This window comes from Penaeus monodon, chromosome 18 (assembly GCF_015228065.2).
Source record: "Penaeus monodon isolate SGIC_2016 chromosome 18, NSTDA_Pmon_1, whole genome shotgun sequence".
NCBI lineage: Eukaryota > Metazoa > Arthropoda > Malacostraca > Decapoda > Penaeidae > Penaeus > Penaeus monodon.
The window spans coordinates 14,213,337-14,218,300 of NC_051403.1; positions in this window are offsets into that span (position 1 = coordinate 14,213,337).

Here is a 4,964-nt window from a genome sequence, read left to right on the forward strand (position 1 = left end):
AGATAATAAAATAATGATAATAATAATAATGATAATAATAATAATGATAATAATAATAATGTAATATGATAAGATAATATATAATGATAATAATAATAATAATAATAATAATAATAATAATAATAATAATAATAATAATAATAATAATAATAATAATAATAATAATAATAATAATAATAATAAGGATAATAATAAGGATAATAATAAGGATAATAATAAGGATAATAATAATGATAATGACAATAATTAGAGTAACGATGATATAAATAATAACGATAATAATATTGATAAGATGATAATGATGATAATAATAATGATAGTAACAATAGTGGAATTGATATTGATTATGATTATGCGAATGGTAAAAAAAAAAATTATAATAATAATCGTTAGAATAGTAACAGTAATAATAGTAATAATTGCAATGATGATGATGATGGTAATGATAATTAATGATATCATTATTACTTATATCATTATCATCATCATTATTATCGTTACTTTTATTATTATAGTTCATAATTTAAATAATGATAACAATATGATTAACAGCAATAACAAGCTCTGCCCACTCAACTTACCATATCTTGTTTCTTTCTCTACGTATATACGTTTTGTATCTTTATAATGATTTTTCTGCTTAAAAAAACACATAGTCTTTGGGTTCGCATTTAATGATGAATTTTGCTTGCTCTACGAAAACTATAAAGAATTTGTGCTCTGCCTTTCACAGCGAATTTTGCCAGCTATAATAAGGTTCAAAGAAATCAGGTTTGCGCATTTATGACGATTTTATCTTGCGCTAAGAACCACAAAGAATTTTGCTCTGCTTTTTATGACAAAATTTCCAGCACTAATAACGTGCAAAGAACTTGACCATTTTTTTCCTGCTCTAAAAAAAAAAGAAACAAACGAACAACAAAAATGGTTAACGTCTTAGAAAGAATCTTGCCAACTTGAAGAACCGCATAATAAGCCAGCAAGGGCAACATATGTGAGCAAAAGGTACCCAGAATCCAGGAACAAAAAGGTTTCTCTCGGGAAGAAAGATTGTAGTGCGAGACGACCCGAGTCTCACGTAATAATATTATACATCGAGGACGTGACGAGGAAAGTTTTGCAGTGGTGGTCTTTCCCCGGCGATTTAGCTAATGCTAATTAGACCACGCAGCCTTGAGTTATTGGTCGGAAGTATGCCATTGAAGTTCGTGGCTTAACTCTAATCTACCGTAAGTCATCGTCAGAGGTAGATTACATTTTCTCTTAACAATAGAGCAAAAGATTTGTTGCTTAATTTCATTCCCACGACGTAAATTGCAAAGTACACCTTGAGTCCGTAGAGATATTACGCGAATGTGTATATGCATACACGCGCACACACACACACACACACACACACACACACACACACACACACACACACACACACACACACACACACACACACACACACACACACACACACACACACACACACACACACACACACACACACACACACACACAACACTGTGGTTTCCTCACCATGCTGTATCATTGTTTTCCTTAAGCTGAAATATCAATTCAAATAAAATTGTTAATTAATGAATGTTGTTAAAATCGAAAACACAAAATCACAAGGAATATTAAACAATTTCCTTCAATGATCATTGATAAAGTCTCCCATGACGAACGTGAAAAAATCTACGGAGGAGAACCCGCCTTTCAGTAATATGATTGCGGCAGTTGTAAGCCTAGTAACACCAAAGCAGGACGTCATCAGGATTTCTCCTGTGTTCTGGACGATTTTACGGGGATAAACCCCCTCAACTGGGTTGTCCTTATACTCAGAGTGTGCGTGGTGTGTGTGTGTGTACATACACCAAATTGTGTCGGATATTATGGTCAGGGATTCCAGAAAAAACAGTGCCTAGTAAAAATTACGAATACTGAGTGTGATGCTAAGGTAACAGGGTGCTGTACCAACGACCGTTGGCGAGACCTGGTGAATGTATGTGTGACAGCACTTGACCTGGCGCTCGCACCCTCCCCGCGCCCGACCGCAGGGAATTAATCACCCAAGAAGCGGACGGGACAACCACCCCCTCACTGTCTACCATGGATGAGGGTGGGGACGTGCTCGATGCCCCCCCAGTACCAGTGCCAACTACCACCCCCTCAACCCTCCACTCTATGGGAGGGATTGATTCCACCGAACATAGGGATGTGAACGATGTGGATTCGACTGCCGACCCTGATGCTGATAACGAGGGATTCCAACTCGTTCAGACCAGACGGAAAAAAGTGGAAAACCATGCCGAATAACACCAGCAACCTGACCAAGAAAGCAAACGGAACGACCCAAAAGCGCGAACCCATCGCCCCCCGGGAGAGGTACATTAGACTGGCCTTTCCTGAGGACACGACTTCCGTCGATAAAATAAGGTGGATGAGGGAGGTCAGCCAGCTGCCGCCCCTCCAAGAGGAAGGCCCGCTAGACATGGTGCAGGGGAGATGGATATCTCGCGCTACGTCTATGTACGACGAGAACAACAACAATATGTGGCCCTGATGATTAATGGCACTTTTGCGGGGATCTCTCTGCAGAACAAAGACGAGTTTCAGCCTAAAGAGAAAAAATACGGGGAATACCTGGTTACCAGGTTTTCCGAAGGAGGCGGCCGCTGAGGAAGCACTGCATCTTCCGGGCGTTTTTAAAGCCCGGAGGATCTATAAGGACGGACAGCCCTTGAACAGGCTCATCATTGTATGGAGCGGTGAACAGCCGCCACCTACAGAGTACCAATTCTTTGGAAGATACATAGAGCCGAGCTCCATTCGACCGTGGTGCTCAGAGGTTGTAGTCTGCTACAAGTGTCAAGGTTATGGCCACGTAGCTAAATATTGCAGAAGGACACAGCGTTGTGCTGTCTGTGCAGGAGCTCACCAGGCAAAGGACTGCCCTGCAAGAAACGACGGAAAGGACAACGACAATGAGGACGCCGCTGCCATCGTGAAGAGGTGCGTCAGGTGCAGAGCGGAAGGTGTGACGGCCTGGCACCGTAACTGCCCCCACAAACCGCCACGAGCACCCCCCCCACCTGCCCCGACCGTACCCATCGACCGCGGAGTGGCGATGCCCAGCCCAGCCACACACACCCACCCTGGGCCGCGTGACGTCACCAACCCACAGGAATTCCCGCAACTGCCAGGGGGATTCCCCATCCTAGGAAACAGTGCCACAGGAGAAACCATTGGTGAAAAAGACATGGATACGGCCGAGGAAATAAGAAGCATCAGGCAAGAGATTGCTGAAATGAAAAAAAGCATCAGGCAAGAGATTGCTGAATTGAAAAAAATGATAATGGAGAACAAAAGTGATCGTGTAGACAGGGAAAATGTGCGTTCTGATGATGTTAGTGATGTTGAAAATACTAATGATGTCTCTGATATTATTATTACGCACGTGCGTTCTGATGATGTTAGTGATGTTAGTGATGCTGACAATACGAATGAGGTCTCTGATATTATTATTACGTACGGCGGACCATCTGAAAACAGTGACGACAGTGACCGTAAAAATGACGCTGACGAAGATGCGAAGGAAACGGCCGATCTGTGGGACATCACTCAGAAAATGCTATCAGGTACGGATTATGCGTATAGTATCAATACGCGGAAAGCGCGCAAACAGATAAATAAAGAAGATACAACACAAATACGTAATGCAGTACAAGAAATATGCAGACTAAAGAGTTTCATCAAACAGAAATTTGACCAATCAGTTAAACATAGGGTGTGATGGGGGACAAGAAAACAATTACTTTTCTTTCATGGAATATACGTGGTGTCAACCGTAGAATTAATGACTTGCTTTACTATATTCATAACAATAATGTTGACGTTATCTGTTTACAAGAGCCCTTCACATCAGTCACTAAAATAAAAACCGCCCCTAGAATTAGAGGCTACCACTCCTATACGAACACAGGAATGACAGGCCTATTGACTTATGTCAGTGACACCATACCGCATAAGTTGGTGCAGAAATCTAATGACAATAATGTGCAGTATCAGCATTTACATATTCGAACAGCCTACGGGTTTTTCTCTCTGTACAATGTATACGCAAGGTGTAGAAAGTTTCAGACTGATTCACTGCCCAACTTTCAGAATCACGGCACAATATGCATGGGAGATTTTAATGCTAGACATTATACATTTGGAGATAGTCAATGCAATGAAAATGGCGAAGAGTTCCAACATTTTGTGAACAGATCTATGACAGTATATGATACAGACAGGCAAACTCACGTGGCGGGGGGCAGGCTAGATTATGTAATAGGAAGGGATCTTGTGCATGGAAACGTCAGAAGCATGCTTGCAACAGAGCTAATCAGTGACCACTTTGCAATAGTAACGAGATACTCAGTCACCAAAAACAAATAGGGTCAAAATTTCTATCCCCCCTTACCTTGAGCATCACTTTAAATCACGTATCTATGACTGGTACAATGATTACACAGTAACAAGTGTTGATAAATTTTCCATGGACATGACAACAGTGGTCACTGATTACTACAACACTTGGGTCTGTCCAAAGAAAACCTTCAAGAACAGCAACTCACAAACGCAGCAAACAACCTAAGTGGGTCGGTGACCCTACATTATTAAGGGAACAAAAGCGAGTTCAGGAGCTTTATGATATCTACAAGCAGGATAATACCCGTGACAACCTTATTGAATTTCTTAAGGCTAACAAAAACCTACGGGAATTAAAAACTCATTTCAGAAATGAACACTTTGAACAGTTCCTACAAAGCATTAACAATAACACCTCAATGTCGGAGGTCTGGAAAGAACTAATCGACTTTCAGGCAAACCAACTAACACCCCGCAGTTCCATAGTCCTCTTGCACAAGCAGATATGCTCCTTAGTCAATGGGCTGGAGCGTCCAAATTGAGCTCACTTCCCACAAATATTC